The 19,757-nt window shown below is 43.9% G+C and overlaps 1 protein-coding gene and 1 long non-coding RNA gene across 2 annotated transcripts in view; one reads left to right on the forward strand and one right to left on the reverse strand.

Annotated features, from left to right (window-relative positions):
* LOC108589621 (uncharacterized) overlaps positions 1–19,757 on the forward strand; it is an 88,531-nt gene that overhangs the window by 2,749 nt on the left and 66,025 nt on the right. The window contains exon 2 of the mRNA XM_035285644.3: positions 3,187–3,283. The gene's annotated coding sequence lies outside the window, so the exon portion shown is untranslated. The remainder of the gene's footprint in view (positions 1–3,186; positions 3,284–19,757) is intronic.
* LOC118150198 (uncharacterized) lies at positions 15,680–18,616 on the reverse strand. Its single transcript, XR_004738181.3, has 3 exons — positions 18,137–18,616; positions 17,991–18,051; positions 15,680–17,015 (listed from the first exon to the last, which is right to left on the reverse strand). It is a non-coding gene; the product is annotated as an uncharacterized LOC118150198 (long non-coding RNA).

Here is a 19,757-nt window from a genome sequence, read left to right on the forward strand (position 1 = left end):
CTCCTTAAAGACCTAAAAACAGAAATACCATTTGACCCAGCAATCCATTGTTGGATATTTACCCAAAACTATACGAATCGTTCTATTATAAAGACACATGCGTATGGGCATTGCAGCACCATGCACAATAGCAAAGACATGGAATCAACCTAAATGTCTATCAATGATAGACTGGATAAAGAAAATGTACATATACACCGTGGAGTACTGTGCACCCATAAAGAAAATGAGATAATGTCCTTTGCAGAAACATGGATGGAGCCATAAGTCATTTTTCCTGGGAAATTAACACAGGAATAGAAAACTAAATACCACATGTTCTCATTATAAGTGGGAGTTAAAGGATGGGAACACATGGACCCATAGAGGGGAACAGCAATGCATACTGGGCCTATTGGAGGAGAGAGAGGATCAGGAAAAACAATGGGTTCTAGGCTTAATACTCGGATGATGAAATAATCTGCACAACAAATCCCTATGACACACATTTACCTATGTAAAGCATTTGTGCATGTACCCTTAAACTTAAAAGTTAAAAAAAAATTGTTAGCTTTTCCAGTAACAACATTTTGTTTTTTTGTGTATATGACACTATTATGTATCAGATGTTTGGATTACACAGATGAACAGCGTTCAATATACCTGCCCTGTAAGAGTTTATAGTTCATTATCATGGTTTTAGGTGAATAAATGATTAATTTATTCTGGAGACTAACACTTGTACATAAAAAGGCTTATAAGATATTGGGAAACTGGATGCTAATAGTGATCAATTCTGCCACTGACATAGAAGTGGGAAAATCAGGGAGGGCTTTATAGAAGAGGTGACCTTTGAGTGGGTGTCAGGGTTTAATAGAACTTTTTGTGTTGATGGTGCTGTTGCCCAGTATCCTTCTTTTTTGGAGACAGAGTCTCAATCTGTTGCCCAGGTTAGAGTGCAGTGGTGTGTTCTTGGCTCACTACAACCTCTACCTTCCAGGTTCAAGCGATTCTACCACCTCAGCTTCCTGAGTAGCTGGGATTACAGGTGTGAGCCACTGTGCTGGCCCCAGATTATACCCTTTTAAAAATTAATAAAAAAAATTTTACCCCTTGACTCTGAAATATATTGAGGGGTCTCTTCCAATGACATAAAAATGAACAAATGTGTAAACAGTTAAAAAGTTTTTTCTCAGCCTAATTTATTTTTTTTTAACAGAGTTTAATAGGCTCTTGTTGCCTATTAAATGTGTGTAAACTATTACACACATTTACCTATGTAAAGCATTTGTGCATGTACCCTTAAACTTAAAAGTTAAAAAAAAATTGTTAGCTTTTCCAGTAATTCCCTGACAACATTACATGTGTAATAGGCTCTTGTTGCCTATACTGGAGTGCAATGATGTGGTCTCGGCTAACAGCAACCTCCGCCTTCTGTTTTCAAGCGATTCTCCTGTCTCAGCCTCCCGAGTAGCTGGGATTACAGGCATGTGTAATCCCAGCTAATTAGTATGCCTGGCTAATTTTGTACTTTCAGTAGAGACAGGGTTTCTCCGTGTTGGGCAGACTGGTCTCAAACTCCCGACCTCAGGTGATCTGCCTGCTTCAGTCTCCCAAAGTGCTGAGATTACAGGTGCAACCCAGTGCACCTGGCTGAGAAAAGTATTCTTGTCTTTCTACCCTAAAGCTGAACGGGTATATGTAATATCAGGTCGAGCTGTTTTTTTTTTTTTTTTTGAGACGGAGTTTCGCTGTTGTTACCCAGATTGGAGTGCAATGGCGTGATCTCGGCTCACCGCAACCTCTGCCTCCTGGGTTCAGGCAATTCTCCTGCCTCAGCCTCCCGAGTAGCTGGGACCACAGGCGCGTACCACCATGCCCAGCTAATTTTTTGTATTTTTAGTAGAGACGGGGTTTCACCATGTTGACCAGGATGGTCTCGATATCTTCACCTCGTGATCCACCTGCCTTGGCCTCCCAAAGTGCTGGGATTATAGGCGTGAGCTACCGTGCCCGGCCTTGTTTTATGTTTTGTTTTTTTTTTGAGACGGAGTTTTGCTCTTGTTACCCAGGCTGGAGTGCAATGGCGTGATCTCAGCTCACTGCAACCTCCGCCTCCTGGGTTCAGGCAATTCTCCTCAGCCTCTTGAGTAGCTGGGACTACTTGCATGTGCCACCATGCACAGCTAATTTTTTGTATTTTCAGTAGAGACGGGTTTCACCATGTTGACCAGGATGGTCTCGATCTCTTGACCTCGTGATCCACCTGCTTGGGCCTCCCAAAGTGCTGGGATTACAGGCCTGAGCCACCGCGCCCGGCTGTTTTTTGTTTTTTAAGACGGAGTCTTGCTCTTATTGCCATGCAGGAGTGCAGTGGCCTGATCTCGGCTCACTGCAACCTCCACCTCCCAGATCAAGCAATTCTCCTGCCTCAGGCTCCCGAATATGGGATTACAGGTGCCTGCCACCAGGCTCAGCTGTTTTGTATTTGTAGTAGAGACAGGATTTCACCATGTTAGCCAGGCTGGTCTTGAACTCCTGACTTTGTGATCTGCCCACCTCAGCCTCCCAAAGTGCCAGGATTATAGGCGTGGGCCATCACGCCCAGCCATTAGAGGCTGTTTTTTTTTTTTTTTTTTTTAGTTTTTGTTATTTTTTTATTTTAAAAATAAAACAGAATCTGCCTTTGCTGCCCTGGCTGGAGTGCTGTGGTGCAATCTTGGCTCACTGCAACCTCCACCTCCTGGGTTCAAGCGATTCTCCTGCCTCAGACTCTCGTAGCTGGGATTACAAGTGCCCACTACCATGCTTGGCTATTTTTTTAGTTTCGGTAGAGATGGGGTTTTACCATGTTGATCAGGCTGGTCTTGAACTTTTTACCTCAGGTGATCCGCCCACCTTGGCCTTGCAAAGTGCTGGGATTATAGGCATGAGCCTCCGAGTCCAGCCAGCTGTTTAATTTTTTATTCTGCCCCCCCACCCCCCGCCGCCGCCCTCACACACAGAGTCAGCCTGAGTCTCCTCTGTTTGAAAAACTGAAGCATCAGCTCAGGGCTACTGCAGACCCTCTCACTAGCACCCAGGAGTCTGAGGCATTTGGGGATGTCCTGTGCAGACTGTGGAGTCAAGCTGACAACAGAGTCCAATCTTCCTCTCTTCTCGGAGTAAGAAGATTGAGTAACCCAGGGCTTGTTTCTCCCCTCACAGAAGGAATCTCCTTATGTGATGTCCAAATGGGAGTTGCTCTTGTTTCCTGATGCTTGGATGAAGAACAAGTAGGAGCTCTGGAGGGTCACACTGATAGGTAAACAAATTGCTTTCGGTTTTTTTTCACCATTAGAAGAATAGTTGAAACAGTCATGGAGTCTACTCTTCAGGAATTTTTATTCTAGTGCCAATGAATAAATGATTGAATTAAGAGTAATGTGATCAGAATAAAGAAGGGAGTAGAAGACTTGGGCTTCATTTGGGACACTGGTCTTATGTTGTTGTGAGTTCTGATGTCACCACCTGAAGGGTCATCATAGAAGAGTTGTTGTAACAATTATTTATTGCTTTTCCTTTGTTAAGAATAAATAGTTTTGCTGGGCGTGGTGGCTCACACCTGTAATACCAGCACTTTAGGAGGCCGAGGCGGGTGGATCAAAAGGTCAGGAGTTCGAGACCAGTCTGGCCAATAGTGAAACCCTGTCTCAAGTAAAAATACAAAAAAATTAGCCAGGTGTGATTGTGTGCACCTGTAATCTCAGCTACTTGGGAGGCTGAAGCAGGAAAATCACATCAACCCGGGGGGCAGAGGTTGCCGTGAGCTGAAATCTCGCCATTGCACTCCAGCCCGGGTGACAGTGAGAGACTCTGTCTGAACATAAATAAATAAATAAATAGTTTCTAACATAATTTTTCTAGAAAGACCTAAATGTTTTGGTTAAATCGGTTGTTAGTGTATCATGCAAAATAGAGATGAGTCTTAAGCCATTAAAATCAGAAATATTCTGGGAGTCAAGTTCTTGTTGGTTCAGCTTAGAAAAGATAGAACACAGAGATGAGAGATGAGATGAGAAGCTGAGGGCCAGTTACCTGCCTCAGTCCTATCTAGACCTGCCCTCTTCTGAGCCTTGTCTAGGTCTGGTCCCACTCTGAAGTCTCCCCTCACAGAACTAATTAGAGGAGATCAGGTTCCTATGTGGCCACCCTTGGTGTCCCTTCAGAGCTGGAACTGACAATTTTTCCAAACCTAAAAGCAAATAAATGGTAGCAAAGGACTATATATTTGGGCCTTAATTTCTTTCTCACTGGAACCAGTGCTTCTAGAGACATTTCACAAGCAACCTGCTTTACATGTCTGAGATCCAATAGTTATTCCTTAGTCACCAGAAAGTAAATAGAAACACAACAATTAAAAGTCTCTCTACTAGGGCGGGGCGCGGTGGCTCACGCCTGTAATCCCAGCACTTTGGGAGGCCGAGGTGGGTGGATCACGAGGTCAAGAGATCGAGACCATCCTGGTCAACATGGTGAAACCCCATCTCTACTAAAAATACAAAGAATTAGTTGGGCATGGTGGCACGTGCCTGTAATCCCAGCTACTCAGGAGGCTGAGGCAGAATTGCCTGAACCCAGGAGGCAGAGGTGCGGTGAGCCGAGATTGCGCCATTGCACTTTAGCCTGGGTAACAAGAGAGAAACTCTGTCTCAAAAAAAAAAATGTAAGTATCATTTGATCAATTTTCTCTTGTTGCCCAGTCCTCTCAGTTATAAAAACTCCTCTGGATGTTCTTTTACATTTATCTCTGTATATTGGCTCAAAAGTTCCTTTAAGATAAATTTCAAGTCAGATAAATAGGGATAAAACACAAAGTTATGCTGTGTACTATTTGACAAAATACTTTCTTTTTATTTTATTTTATTTATTGCATTTTAGGTTTTGGGGTACATGTGCAGAACATGCAAGATAGTTGCATAGGTACATACGTGGCAGTGTGTCTTGCTGCCTTCCTCCCCTTCACCCACATCTGGCATTTCTCCCCATGCTATCCTCCCCAGCTTCCCCCTCGCTGTCCCTCCCCTATTCCCCGCCAATAGACCCCAGTGTGTAGTGCTCCTCTCCCTGTGTCCATGTGTTCTCATTGTTATCACCAGCCTATGAGTGAGAATATGCGGTATTTCATTTTCTGTTCTTGTGTCAGTTTGCTGCGAATGATGTTCTCCAGATTCATTCATGTCCCTACAAACGACACGAACTCATCATTTTTGATTGCTGCATAATATTTCATGGTGTATATGTGCCACATTTTCCCAATCCAGTCTATCATCGATGGGCATTTGGGTTGGTTTCAGGTCTTTGCTATTGTAAACAGTGCTGCAATGAACATTCGTGTGCATGTGTCCTTATAGTAGAACGATTTATAGTCCTTTGGATATATACCCAGTAATGGGATTGCTGAGTCAAATGGAATTTCTATTTCTAAGGCCTTGTGGAATCGCCACACTGTCTTCCACAGTGGTTGAACTAATTTACACTCCCACCAACAGTGTAAAAGTGTTCCTATTTCTCCACATCCTCTCCAGCATCTGTTGTCTCCAGATTTTTTAATGATCGCCATTCTAACTGGCGTGAGATGGTATCTCAATGTGGTTTTGATTTGCATCTCTCTAATGACCAGTGATGATGAGCATTTTTTCATATGATTGTTGGCCTCATATATGTCTTCTTTCGTAAAGTGTCTGTTCATATCCTTTGCCCATTTTTGAATGGGCTTGTTTTTTTCCTGTAAATCTGTTTGAGTTCTTTGTAAATTCTGGATATCGGCCCTTTGTCAGATGGGTAAACTGCAAAAATTCTTTCCCATTCTGTTGGTTGCTGATGCACTCTAGTGACTGTTTCTTTTGCCGTGCAGAAGCTGTGGAGTTTGATTAGGTCCCATTTGTCTATTTTGGCTTTTGTTGCCAATGCTTTTGGTGTTTTGGTCATGAAGTCCTTGCCTACTCCTATGTCCTGAATGGTTTTGCCTAGATTTTCTTCTAGGGGTTTTATGGTGCCAGGTCTTATGTTTAAGTCTTTAATCCATCTGGAGTTAATTTTAGTGTAAGGTGTCAGGAAGGGGTCCAGTTTCTGCTTTCTGCACATGGCTAGCCAGTTTTCCCAACACCATTTATTAAACAGGGAATCCTTTCCCCATTGCTTGTTTTTGTCAGGTTTATCAAAGATTGTATGGTTGTCGATATGTTGTGTTGCCTCCGATGCCTCTGTTTTGTTCCATTGGTCTATATCTCTGTTTTGGTACCAGTACCATGGTGTTTTGATTACTGTAGCCTTGTAGTGTAGTTTGAAGTCCAGTAGTGTGATGCCTCCTGCTGTGTTCTTTTTACTTATAATTGACGTGGCTATGTGGGCTCTTTTTTGGTTCCTTATGAAATTCAAGGTGGTTTTTTCCAGTTCTATGAAGAAAGTCAATGGTAGCTTGATGGGGATAGCGTTGAGTCTGTAAATTACTTTGGGCATTATGGCCATTTTCACGATATTGATTCTTCCTAACCATGAACATGGAATGTTTCTCCATCTGTTTGTGTCCTCTCTTATTTTGTTGAGCAGTGGTTTGTAGTTCTCCTTGAAGAGGTCCCTTACGTTCCTTGTGAGTTGTATTCCTAGGTATTTTATTCTCTTTGTAGCCATTGTGAATGGCAGTTTGTTCTGGATTTGGCTCTCTTTAAGTCTGTTATTGGTGTATAGGAATGCTTGTGATTTTTGCACATTGACTTTGTCTCCTGAGACTTTGCTGAAGTTGCTTATCAGTTTCAGGAGTTTTTGGGCTGAGTCGATGGGGTCTTCTAGATATACTATCATGTCGTCTGCAAATAGAGACAGTTTGGCTTCCTCCTTTTCTATTTGAAAACGCTTTATTTCTTTTTCTTGCCTGATTGCTCTGGCTCGAACTTCCAGTACTATATGGAATAGGAGTGGTGAGAGAGGGCATCCTTGTCTAGTGCCGGATTTCAAAGGGAATGCTTCCAGTTTTTGCCCATTCAGTATGAAATTGGCTGTTGGTTTGTCGTAAATAGCTTTTATTATTTTGAGATACCTTCCATCAATACCGAGTTTATTGAGGGTATTTAGCATAAAGGGCTGTTGAATTTTGTCAAAGGCCTTCTCTGTGTCAATTGAGATAATCATGTGGTTTTTGTTTTTGGTTCTGTTTATGTGGAGAATTATATTTATAGACTTGCTTATGTTGAACCAGCCTTGCATCCTCACGATGAATTCTACTTGATCATGATGGATAAGCTTTTTGATGTGCTGTTACAATTGGCTTGCCAGTATTTTATTGAAGATTTTTGCATCTATGTTCATCATGGATATTGGCCTGAAGTTTTCTTTTCTTGTTGAGTCTCTGCCAGGTTTTGGTATCAGGATGATGTTGGTCTCATAAAATGATTTGGGAAGGATTCCCTTTTTGGATTATTTGGAATAGTTTCAGAAGGAATCGTAACAGTTCCTCTTTGTGTGTCTGGTAGAATTCGGCTGTGAACCCATCTGGACCTGGGATTTTTTTGTGTGGTAGGCTTTTAATTGCTGCCTCGACTTCAGACCTTGTTATTGGTCTATTCATAGTTTCAGCTTCCTCCTGGTTTAGGCTTGGGAGGACACAGGAGTCCAGGAATTTATCCATTTCTTCTAGGTTTACTAGTTTATGTGCATAGAGTTGTTTGTAATATTCTCTGATGATGGTTTGAATTTCTTTGGAATCTGTGGTGATTTCCCGTTTATCGTTTTTTTATTGCATCTATTTGGTTATTTTCTCTTTTCTTTTTTATCAGTCTGGCTAGTGGTCTGTCTATTTTGTTGATCTTTTAAAAAAACCAGCTCTTGGATTTATTGATTTTTTGTGTCTCTATCTCCTTCAGTTCTGCTCTGATCTTAGTTATTTCTTGTCTTCTGCTAGGTTTTGAGTTTTTTTGATCTTGCTCCTCTAGCTCTTTCAATTTTGACGATAGGGTGTCAATTCTGGATCTCTCCATTCTCCTCATATGGGCACTTATTGCTATATACTTTCCTCTAGAGACTGCTTTAAATGTGTCCTAGAGATTCTGGTATGTTGTGTGTTCGTTCTCATTGGTTTCGAAAAACTTCTTTATTTCTGCCTTCATTTCATTGTTTATCCAATCAACATTCAAGAGCCAGTTGTTCAGTTTCCATGAAGCTGTACGGTTCTGAGTTAGTTTCTGAATTCTGAGTTCTAACTTGATTGCACTATGGTCTGAGAGACTGTTTGTTATGATTTCAGTTGTTTTGCATTTGCTGACGAGTGCTTTACTTCCAATTATGTGGTCAATTTTAGAGTAGTTGTGATGTGGTGCTGAGAAAAATGTATATTCTGTGGATTTGGGGTAGAGAGTTCTGTAAATGTCTATCAGGTTTGCTTGTTCCAGGTCTGAGTTCAAGCCCTGGATATCCTTGTTAATTTTCTGTCTGGTTGATCTGTCTAATATTGACAGTGGAGTGTTAAAGTCTCCCACTATTATTGTGTGGGAGTCTAAGTCTCTTTGTAAGTCGTTAAGAACTTGCCTTATGTATCTGGGTGCTCCTGTATTGGGTCCATATATATTTAGGATCATTAGCTCTTCTTGTTGTATCGGTCCTTTTACCATTATGTAATGTCCTTCTTTGTCTCTTTTGATCTTTGTTACTTTAAAGTCTATTTTATCAGAGACGAGAATTGTAACTCCTGCTTTTTTCTTGCTCTCCATTTGCTTGGTAAATCTTCCTCCATCTTTTTATTTTGAGCTTTTGTGTATCGTTGCATGTGAGATGGGTTTCCTGGATACAGCACACTGATGGGTTTTGGATTTTTATCCAGTTTGCCGGTCTGTGTCTTTTGATTGGTGCATTTAGCCCATTTACATTTAGGGTTAATATTGTTATGTGTGAATTTGATACTGCCATTTTGATGCTAGCTGGCTGTTTTGCCTGTTAGTTAATGCAGATTCTACGTTTTGTTGATGCTCTTTAGCATTTGGTACGTTTTTAGAATGGCTGGTACTGGTTGTTCCTTTCTATGTGTAGTGCCTTTCAGGAGCTCTTGTAAAGCAGGCCTGGTGGTTACAAAGTCTCTGAGTACTTGCTTGTTTGCAAAGGATTTTATTTTTCCTTCACTTATGAAGCTCAGTTTGGCTGGATATGAAATTCTGGCTTCCAAGTTTTTTTCTTTAAGGATGTTGAATATTGGCCCCCACTCTCTTCTGGCTTGTAGGGTTTCTGCCAAGAGATCTGCTGTGAGTCTGATGGGCTTCCGTTTGTGGGTGACCCGACCTTTCTCTCTGGCTGCCCTTAGGATTTTCTTTTTCGTTTGAACCCTGGTGAATCTGACGATTATGTGCCTTGGGGTTGCTCTTCTTGCAGAATATCTTTGTGGTGTTCTCTGCATTTCCTGGACTTGAATATTGGCCTGCCTTGCTAGGTTGGGGAAATTTTCCTGCATAATATCCGAAGAGTATTTCCCAGCTTGGATTCATTCTCTTCGTCACATTCAGGTACACCTATCAGATGTAGATTAGGTCTCTTCCCATAGTCCCACACTTCTTGGAGATTTTGTTCATTCCTTTTTGCACTTTTTTCTCTAATCTTGGTTTCTCGTTTTATTTCATTGAGTTGATCTTCGACTTCTGATATCCTTTCTTCTGCTTGGTCAATTCCGCTGTTGAAACTTGTGCATGCTTCACGAAGTTCTCGTGTTTTTTTTTCAGCTACTTCAATTCACTCATATTCCTCTCTAAGTTGTCCATTCTCGTTATCGTTTCCTCAAATCTTTATTCAAGGTTCTTAGTTTCTTTGCATTGATTTAGAACATGTTCTTTTAGCTCACAGAAGTTTCTCATTGCCCACCTTCTGAAGTCTGATTCCATCATTTCATCACACTCATTCTCCATCCTGCTTTGTTACCTTGCTGGTGAGGAGTTTTGGTCCTTTGTAGGAGGCGAGGTGTTCTGGTTTCGGGTGTTTTCCTCTTTTTTGCACTGGTTTCTTCCCATCCTTGTGGATTTTTTCACCTGTCTTCTGAGTGGTTGCTGATTTTCCGATTGGGTCTCTGAGTGGACATCCAGATTGTTGATGATGAAGTATTTGTGTTTCTTAATTTTCCTTCTAACAGTCTGGCCCCACTGCTGTAGGACTGCTGAGGTCCACTCCAGGCCCTGCTTGCCTGGGGAACTCCTGTAGCAGCTGCAGAACCGTGAGGGTTGCTACTAGATTCTTCTTCTGCTATGTTTGTCCCTAAATGATGCCCACCAAATGTCAGTCTGATCAGTCCTTTGTGAGGTTACTCTTTGGATATACGGGGGTCAGGGGGCTGCTTGAGGAGACAGTCTGTACTTTATAGGAGTTCTAGTGCTGAGCTGTGAGCTCTGTTGTTCATTCAGGGCTGCTAGGCAGGTACGTTTAAGTCTGCTTCAGCAGAACTCATAAAGCCCCCCCCTTTTCTTTTTCCTCAGGTGTTCTCTCCTGGGGAGTTAGGCCTGTATTTGTGAGTATCTTTTGCACTTTCCTGCCCAGTGAAGAGGCAATCTAGTCACTGCCTGCCTGTAGTGGCTATGATGAGCTGCCTGGGCTCCACCCTGTTGCCATGAGCTCTGCCCTGTTCCCGTGGGCTCCGCCCTGCTGCCGTGTGTAATTCCCTGTAGTCCTGTTTATATGGGTGTGGTTAGAACTGCATTGGTGATGGTGGCCTGCCTCTGTAGTGGTGGACTCTCTCTGTTATGGTGGGTTGCCTCGGCAACAGCAGGCTGTGTCAGCAATGGCAGTGTACCTCCGTAGGGGCCATGTGCCTCGGTAGTGGTGGACGCCCCTCCCCCACCAAGCTGCACTGTCCTGGGTTCAGCTGTGCTTGCCGTGGAACTCTCGACCTGAGCGTTTCCAATTGCTGTTTTGTTTGTTTTTGTGGGGGTGGGACCCGCCGAGCCTGATCAGCTGGCTCCTTGCCTCAGAGCCCCCCCCTTTTTTTTTTTTTTTAAGTTGAACGGTTGACTCTCTCCCAGGTGTTTCAGTTGCCTGCTGCAAGGGCGCTGGGATCTGTGTGATTTCCTGTGCAGCGACCCACTGCGCCGGCTCAAACCACGTTGCTGCCCGGGAATCTCCTGGCCTGGGTTTCTGCTTAAGTTCCGTTTAATCAGATGAATGTGCTAATCTGCCTTCCGAAATCTCCAATTGCCTGTTTAACAGGGCAACCAAATCAGTGTATTTTGTACGGAATGTCGCTGTGCTGTGGCCTTGGCCCAAACAGCCGCGCCAGCCCAAACTCTTGCGCTGGCAGCCCGTGGGACTCTTACACCTGGGAATCTCCTAGTCTGTGGGCAATAAAGATCCGTATGGAAATGCGGCGTCCACTCACCTTCACTGCGAGCTGCAATCGTGAGTTGGTCCTACAGCTCATCTTCCCAGTCCTTCCTCAGGAGATAAGACTTTCACTCAGGGCAATCTTAGAAGACTCTATTTTATTTTATTTTTTTGAGATGGAGTTTCACTCTTGTTACCCAGGCTGGAGTGCAATGGGGCATCCTCGGCTCACTGCAACCTCCACCTCCTGGATTCAAACAATTCTCCTGTTTCAGCCTCCCAAGTAGCTCAGATTACAGGCACGTGCCACCATGCCTGGCTAATTTTTTTTATATTTAGTAGAGACGGGGTTTCACCATGTTGACCAGGATGGTCTCAATCCACCTCGTGATCCACCTACCTCGGCCTCCCAAAGTGCTGGGATTACAGGCGTGAGCCACCACTCCCAGCAAAATACTTTCTTTTCTTTTCTTTTTTTTTTTTGAGACCTAGTCTCACTTTATTACCCAGGTTGGGGTGCAGTGGCATGATCTCAACTCACTGCAACCTCTGCCTGCAACCTTTCACTGTGTTGGCCAGGCTGGTCTTGAACTCCTGACCTTGTAATTTACCTGCCTCAGCCTCCCAAAGTGCTGGGATTACAGGCATGAGCCACTGCTTCTGGCCCAAAATATTTTCATAAAAGGGGACAGATATTATTTCTCTCATAAATTATTTTGTGGCATTGTGTATTAATATGTAAAAAAATTGCTAGGATAAAATTTAGTATATAGTCAGTGTAGCCCAAGAAAGATTGTTACCAGGCATAGTGGCTCCCATTTGTAAACTCAGTAATTTGGGCCTCCAAAACAGAGAATCACTTAAAGTGAGGAGTTTGAGACCAGCCTGGCCAATATGGTGAAATATCTCTGCTAAACCAAAAATAAAGAAAATTAGCCAGGCTTCGTGGCATGTACCTGCAATCCCAGCTATTCAAAAGGCTGAGACAGAAGAACTAAAACCTGGGAGGCAGAAGTTATAGTGAGCCAAGATCGCTCCACTTCACCCCATCCTGGGTGACAGAAGATGACTGTCTCAAAAAAAAATTTTTTTTTTTTTGCCGTTCTTGCTATAATGCTATAAACCTGTAAATTCTATACTACTCTCAATTTCTTATTCTCCATGAACTTTTACAGGCACATGCCTCTAATCCAAGCTACTCAAAAAGCTGAAGCAGAAATATTGCTTGAACCCTGAAGGCAGAGGTTTCAGAGAGCCAAAATTGTGCTACTCTACTCCACCATGGGAAATAGGTGAGGCTGTCTCAACAACAACAAAAATTCTGAAACATAGGCTCAAACCTGCATCTCTTGAATCAGAATCTGCATTTCAACAAGATCTCCAATTTATTGTTTCACACAATGCAGTTTGCCAACTATGCTTCTAAGTCACTGACTTTTCCACCTGAGAATTATACAGAGCTGATTCTGGATGCTTTAAAATAGCACTCAGGCTATTTTAAAGGCTAAGGTGGGTGGATCACAAGGTCAAAAGATTGAGACCATCCTGGCCAACATGATGAAACCCTATCTCTACTAAAAATACAAAAATTAGCTAGGTGTGGTGGTACATGCCTATAGTCAGAGCTACTTGGGAGCCTGAGGCAGGAGAATCTCTTGAACTCGGGAGGCGGAGGTTGCAATGAGCTGAGATCCTGCCACTGCACTCCAGCCTGGGTAACAGAGGGAGACTCCATCTCAAAAAAGAAAATTAGCCAGGCGCCGTGGCTCACGCCTGTAATCCCAGCACTTTGGGAGGCCGAGGAGGGTGGATCACGTGGTCAAGAGATCAAGACCATCCTGGTCAACATGGTGAAACTCTGTCTCTACTAAAAATACAAAAAATTAGCTGAGCATGGTGGTGTGTGCCTGTAATCCTAGCTACTCAGGAGGCTGAGGCAGGAGAATTGCCTGAACCCAGGAGGCGGAGGTTGTGGTGAGCTGAGATCGCGCCATTGCACTCCAGCCTGGGTAAGGAGTGAAACTCCGTCTCAAAAAAAAAAAAAAATTTTAAATACATATATATAGCCGGGCGCGGTGGCTCACGCCTATAATCCCAGCACTTTGGGAGGCCGAGGCGGGTGGATCACTAGGTCAAGAGATCGAGACCATCCTGGTCAACAAGGTAAAACCCTGTCTCTACTAAAAATACAAAAATTAGCTGGGCATGGCGGTGCACACCTATAGTCCCAGCTACTCGGGAGGCTGAGGCAGGAGAATTGCTTGAACCCAGGAGGCAGAGGTTGCAGTGAGCCGAGATCGTGCCATTGCACTCCAGACTGGGTAATAAGAGTGAAACTCCATCTCAAGAAAAAAAAAATATATATATATATACACACACACACACATATGTGACCAGGACCCAAAAAGCATAGCAAGACCATGTCTGTACTTAAAAAAAAGAAAAAGAGATAGATAAATGATTGATAGAGGGCAGGGAACGGTGGCTCACACCTATAATCCCAGCACTTTGGGAGGCCGAGGCGGGTGGATCACGAGGTCGAGAGATGGAGACCATCCTGGTCAACGTGGTGAAACCTCGTCTCTACTAAAAATACAAAAAATTAGCTGGGTACATGGCGCATGCCTGTAATCCCAGCTACTCAGGAGACTGAGGCAGGAGAATTGCCTGAACCCAGGAGGCGGAGGTTGCAGTGAGCCGAGATCGCGCCATTGCACTCCAGCCTGGGTAACAAGAGCGAAACTCCGTCTCAAAAAAAAAAAAAAAAAAGATAAATGATTGATAGAGAGAGAGACAAACAGAACAAACCAGTCATGGTGGCTTATGCCTGTAAGCTCAGCACTTTGAGAAGCCGAGGCCAGCATATTACTTGACCACAGGAATTTGAGATCAGCCTGGGAAACATGATGGAACCCAATCTCTACAAAAATGAAAAGTAAAATATGCAAAATAAAGCCCCGGTGTGTTGGTGCATGCCATTAGTCCCAGCTACTGGGAAGCCAGATGTCTGAGATAGGAGGATCACCTGAGCCCAGGGAGTCTGAGGCTTCAGTGAGCTGTGATCACACACCCACACTTTAGCCTGGGTGAAAGAAATCTAAAACAAGAACAACTTCAATGTACAAGAAGGAACATAAGAGAAAGAAAAGAAAAAAAAAAAAAACCAACAGAACTCAATGTACTGTGGAAACAAACTCAATGTGGGGCTAGAAAAAAAAAAAAATTCCCAGAGCCCCAGCTATTTGGGAGGCCAAAATGGGAGGATCGCCTGGATGAGCTCAGACAGGTGGAAGCCGCAGTGAGCCATCATTGAACTCCTCTGCTGGACCTAAGCAGTACTGCCCCAGCGAGAGCCATCAGATTCACCTTAAACATTTCAAACTGACGACCAAGTCCAACGCTCGTGGCCAACATCCTATAGACTTGGTGACCAGAAAGAGAAGTCAGTGGTGGTGGAGACAGAAGCCCACCGGGTCCACCCTATAGGCCACGTGTGGCGCTAGCAGCCTGAAGCTGTCTCTGTTGGAACCTTATTCCTCCCAAGACAGCCCACCTCCATGGCCATCCTCTAAGTCCGCCAACCTTCCTTCCTAAGCTTTCAATCCCTGGGCCACCCAAACGAGAGGCCAGCAGGCATGACTACTGGCCACAGCTCACAGCCCACATCTGGTCACCCGGCGGCATAACCAAGAAACCACCAGGTCCACCCTGCAGACCACGTGTGGCACTGGCACCTGAAGCTGTCCTTTGGGCATCTAAGAATTCAAGCTTCCATTCACCCCTGGGGCGACAGAGACAGACTCCATCTTGAAAAAAAAAAAACGGAGAATGAAGAAAGAAAGGAAGGAAAGAAAGAAGAAAGAGAAAGGGGAATAAAAAAATGAAAAGGAAAAAGAAGAAAATAAAAGAAGGAAGAGCATGCTGGCTCAAACCTATAATCCCAACAATTTGAGAAGCTGAAATGGGAGAATTGCTTGAGCACAGGAGTTTGACACCAACCCTGGGAACATAGTGAGGCCCCATCTCTACTATAAGAAATAAAAAATAATTTAGCCAGGCATGATAACATGCTCATGTAGTAGGAAGTAAAGCCAGCAGGAGGAAAGGAAGAAAGGAGAGAAGAAAGAAAGAAAGAGAGAAAGAAAGAGGGAAAGAGAGAGAAAGAGAGAAAGAAAGAAAAGAAAGAAAGAAGGGAGAGAGGGAGAGAGGGAGAGAGGGAGGGAGGGAGAGAGGGAGGGAGGGAGAGAGGGAGGGAGGGAGAGAGGGAGGGAAGAAAGGGAAGGAAGGAAGAAACGAACCAAGTTCTACAAGAAAAAAATAAAAATAAAAAGAAACAAAGAGAAAAAGAGAAAGGAGAAAGCGAGAAATACAACAACCAAAAAAAAGGAGGGAGAGAGAAACAAAGACAGATAGAGGGAAAGATATATAGACAGAAAGAGACAGAAAAGGAGACAAAAATTAGGAAGATAGGAAAGGAGGCTGGGCACAGTGGCTCACACCTGTAATTCTAACACTTTGGGAGGCCAAGGCAGGAGGATCACCTGAGGTCAGGAGTTTAAGATCTGTGTGGCCAACATGCCAAAATCCCATCTATACTAAAAAATATATAAAAAATTAGCTGGGCATGGTGACACACTTCTGTAATCCCAGCTACTTGAGAGGCTGAGTCACGAGAATCACTCGAACTCAGGATTCAGAGGTTTAGTGAGCCAAGATTGTGCCGCTGCACTCCAGCCTGGGTGAAAGCAGAGTAAGACCCAGTGTCAAAAAAACCAGGAAAGAAAAAAAAATAAACCTAAAAAAGCAGGCCAGGCGCGGTGGCTCACGCCTATAATCCCAACACTTTGGGAGGCCAAGGTGGGTGGATCACGAGGTCAAGAGATCGAGACCATCCTGGTCAACGAGGTGAAACCCCGTCTCTACTAAAAATACAAAAAAAATTAGCTAGGCCTGGTGGTGCGCGCCTGTAGTTCCAGCTACTCTGGAGGCTGAGGCAGGAGAATTGCTTGAACCCAGGAGATGGAGGTTGCGGTGAGCCGACATCGTGCCATTGCACTCCAGTCTGGGTAACAACAGCGAAACTTCGTCTCAAAAAAAAACAAAAAAAGCAGAGGCAGAGAAGAAATTAGCCCAGGGCTGAGCCTCCAGGAGGCCACAACAGTTGTTTGCCCACCTGCTATGCAATCACCTTAGATATTCAGAAGCTGCTCCCTCAACACAGAAGAGCTTCACATGCGTTTGCATTGTGACTCTCATGTAAACAAAATACATGGTTTCATTGTTCTGAATCCTGTGGTTTCTTTGAGCCCACTTTTATCACCTTAACCTAGTTAATGTATATTTTGAATTGTATCTATGGCCTCAGAACTGAAGTTAATAATGAAATCTCAAGTTTTGATAGCCCGTAAAGTGCATAAATATCTAGCCCTACTTGAATTGATTTGTGGGAAAATTACCAGTAGAACGCCTTGGTTTAATTATTTGATAGAATCAATTGTTGTACATAAAACAGATCTGCGTACATATAATAAAATAATGGAAGACAAAAAAAATCTGGCTTCTTGATCTTTGGACCTCTCACCCAACACACCTACTTCTGTCACTCCCACTTACCTGGCTGTGCTAGGCCACGGTCCCCTCTCTCTTCACAGTTCAGGGCTCTTTCCTTCCCTCCAAAAATGTCACCAGGTCCAGCTTAGATACAGAGAGACCTGTTTTTTTAATGAAAAGTCAGATGACTCCACCGGGCTCAGTGGCTCAAGCCTGTAATCCCAGTACATTGGGAGGCCTAGAGATGTCACAATAAGACATGTGGGCTGGGGTCATGCAGAAAAATTGAATTACTTGTGAGTTGAGCCTAGTGATAAGTCACTTTTTTTCTGTGGGCATGGAGCAGGCAGGGGAGGAGAGTTACAACATCTAGGTGCTGGGCCCAGAGATAGGTCACAATCTCTACTACTGGCAAAGCCCAGGTAAGAAAGGAGAGTCACATCAAATAGTTGATGAGCCAAGAGATATGACACAATGCCTCCAGTAGGCAGGGTTTAGGCAGGAAACAAATTATAATGGTGCAGGGCACTGCAATATGTCACAATGTTTTTTAAGGGCAGGGCCAGGCTAAATAACTTTGCTTATGAGCCTAGTGATATGTGAGGTTTTTTTCGGGCAGAATCTAGGAAGAAGAGACAAGTCACATTAGCTCAGTGCTGAAAGCAGCAACAGATATTATTCCCCAGTGAAAAAGAACCAAGCAGATGAAAAGATTCACATCACTAGTGTGATTGGTACAAAGATATGTCAAAATATCCCTAGAAGGCAGTGGCCTGGCAGGAGAGTTACATCACCTGGGTATTAAAACCACTTATACTTCACAATACGCTAAGTAGATAAGGTACAGGTGCAGAGTCCTATCATCTGGGTCCTGAGCCCAAGGATGGGTTACACTGTTTCTGTGGGAAAGGCTCATTCATTTTTTTTTTTGAGAGTCTTGCACTGTCACCCAGTCTGGGGTGTAATGGTGCAATTTCAGCTCATTTCAACCTCCACCTCCCGGGTTCAAATGATTATCCTGCCTCAGCCTCCCCAGTAGCTGGGATTACAGGCACCTGCCACCATGCCCAGCTAATTTTTGTATTTTTAGTGCAGATGTTTCACCAGGGTGACCATGCTGGTCTTGAACTCCTGACCTCATAATCCGCCTGCCGTGGCCTCCCAAAGTGCAGGGATTACAGGCCTGAGCCACCACGCCTAGAATGAGAAACATGTTCTAATTGCTGAATCCAGTGATGTCAGAATCTTCTCTGTGGGAAGAAAGCAGGTAGAAGAGAGTCACCTCTTTCAAGGTAATAAGGCCAGAGACATGCCACAAAGCCTCCTGTAGGCAGGGCCCAGGCAGGAGTATCTCATCCCCTAGGTGTCAGACCCAGAGATATGTCACAATACTCATAATATTCCATATCCTGGCAATAAAGGCAAGTTACATCACCTAAGTGCTAGGTCCAGGGATACGTCACAATTCCTCTTTCATCGAGGCGCAGGCATAAGTGGAGAGTCACACCACCTGGGTGATGAATGAAAAGATACATCATCATATCCCTGTAGTCAAAGACCATGCAGGAGAGTTACATCACCTAGGTGTTGGCCCCAGTGATGTCAAAATTCATAATGTGTGCAGGATTTAGGCAGAACAGTAACATCACCTAGGATTCTGGCCAAGCAATATATCAAACTCTCTTTTTGGGTACAATTCCAACAGTAGAGGAGCGTCACATTACCAAGGTTCTCAGTCCAGCAATATGTCACAATGCCCCCTGTCAAAATGAATGGAGAATAAGGGGAGAGTTACATAACCAAGGGGCTAGGCCAAGCTATGTGTCACAATCATACCTGTGAGCAAGGCCTAGGCATGAGGGGAAAGTCACATCAAGTAAGTACTGGGCGACGTGATCTATCACAATACCCATATGGACAGGTCTCAGGAAGACATCGCCTATGTGATAGGCCCAGGAACATGTGACCAAGTCTCTTATAGGCAAACACAGGGCAAAAGAGGGGAGGGGATAACATCAAACACCTGATGAGCCATGAGATATGTCACAATGCCCCCTGATGGCAGGGTCTAGGCTGGAGACACACATCACCTTGGTGTTGGGCTCATGAATATGTTACAGTGCCTTCTGAGGGCAGGCCCAGGGCAAAAGAGTAACAGCACCATGTTGCTGACCCAGAGGTATGTTACAATCTCTGCTGCAGGTGGATCCTACAAAGAATAAAAGAGTCCATCTCAAAAAAAAGAAAAAAATGTAAAATCCTGGTCTCTTTTCTGTATTAAGGTTGTAGAGTATTACGACTCTCTCGTGTATTGTATAAAGCGCTTGGATGGTACAGAGCATGTTATCATAGGACCCAGCAAACAGGTTAGATTGTGTTTCATGTAAACACACCCTGCCAATTTTTAGAATTGTCATCCTCTCACATGGAAAAAGCCCCCTGAGGAGGTCATAATTCTCATCGACAGATGCAGTCCACAGTTGAAATTGTGACCATGATATGTGAACATGTGGCCACAGTTGAGATGGTGACTCAGTTTTAAACCCAGCTCATAGGTCATTGAGGACTGTCCTCTCTGGACCTCTGTGGTCAATTGATGAGATATTGACCACATAAGATAATAGGGCCAGAGCAGTGCAAAGTTTTCAGAGCAGGTTGCAGCTCTCGTGCACACCATATACAGTCCTCAAGAAAGTGCCCTTACAGGGACAAGCACACAGGTGAAATTGTGAAACATATTTACACCCAGTCAATAGCAAAGATTGTCATCCACTTAAATGAACACTCCATTTTTGAGGTTCTGAATCTCACTTTTGGAGGCAATTGAATGTTGGAAAATTGACTCTCATTTATGGATTTTGTCCACAGTCGGGTTAGTGACTCTTAAACCAAAACTCAGCACA

The sequence above is a fragment of the Callithrix jacchus genome, chromosome 22, assembly GCF_049354715.1.
Source record: "Callithrix jacchus isolate 240 chromosome 22, calJac240_pri, whole genome shotgun sequence".
Classification (NCBI taxonomy): Eukaryota; Metazoa; Chordata; class Mammalia; order Primates; family Cebidae; genus Callithrix; species Callithrix jacchus.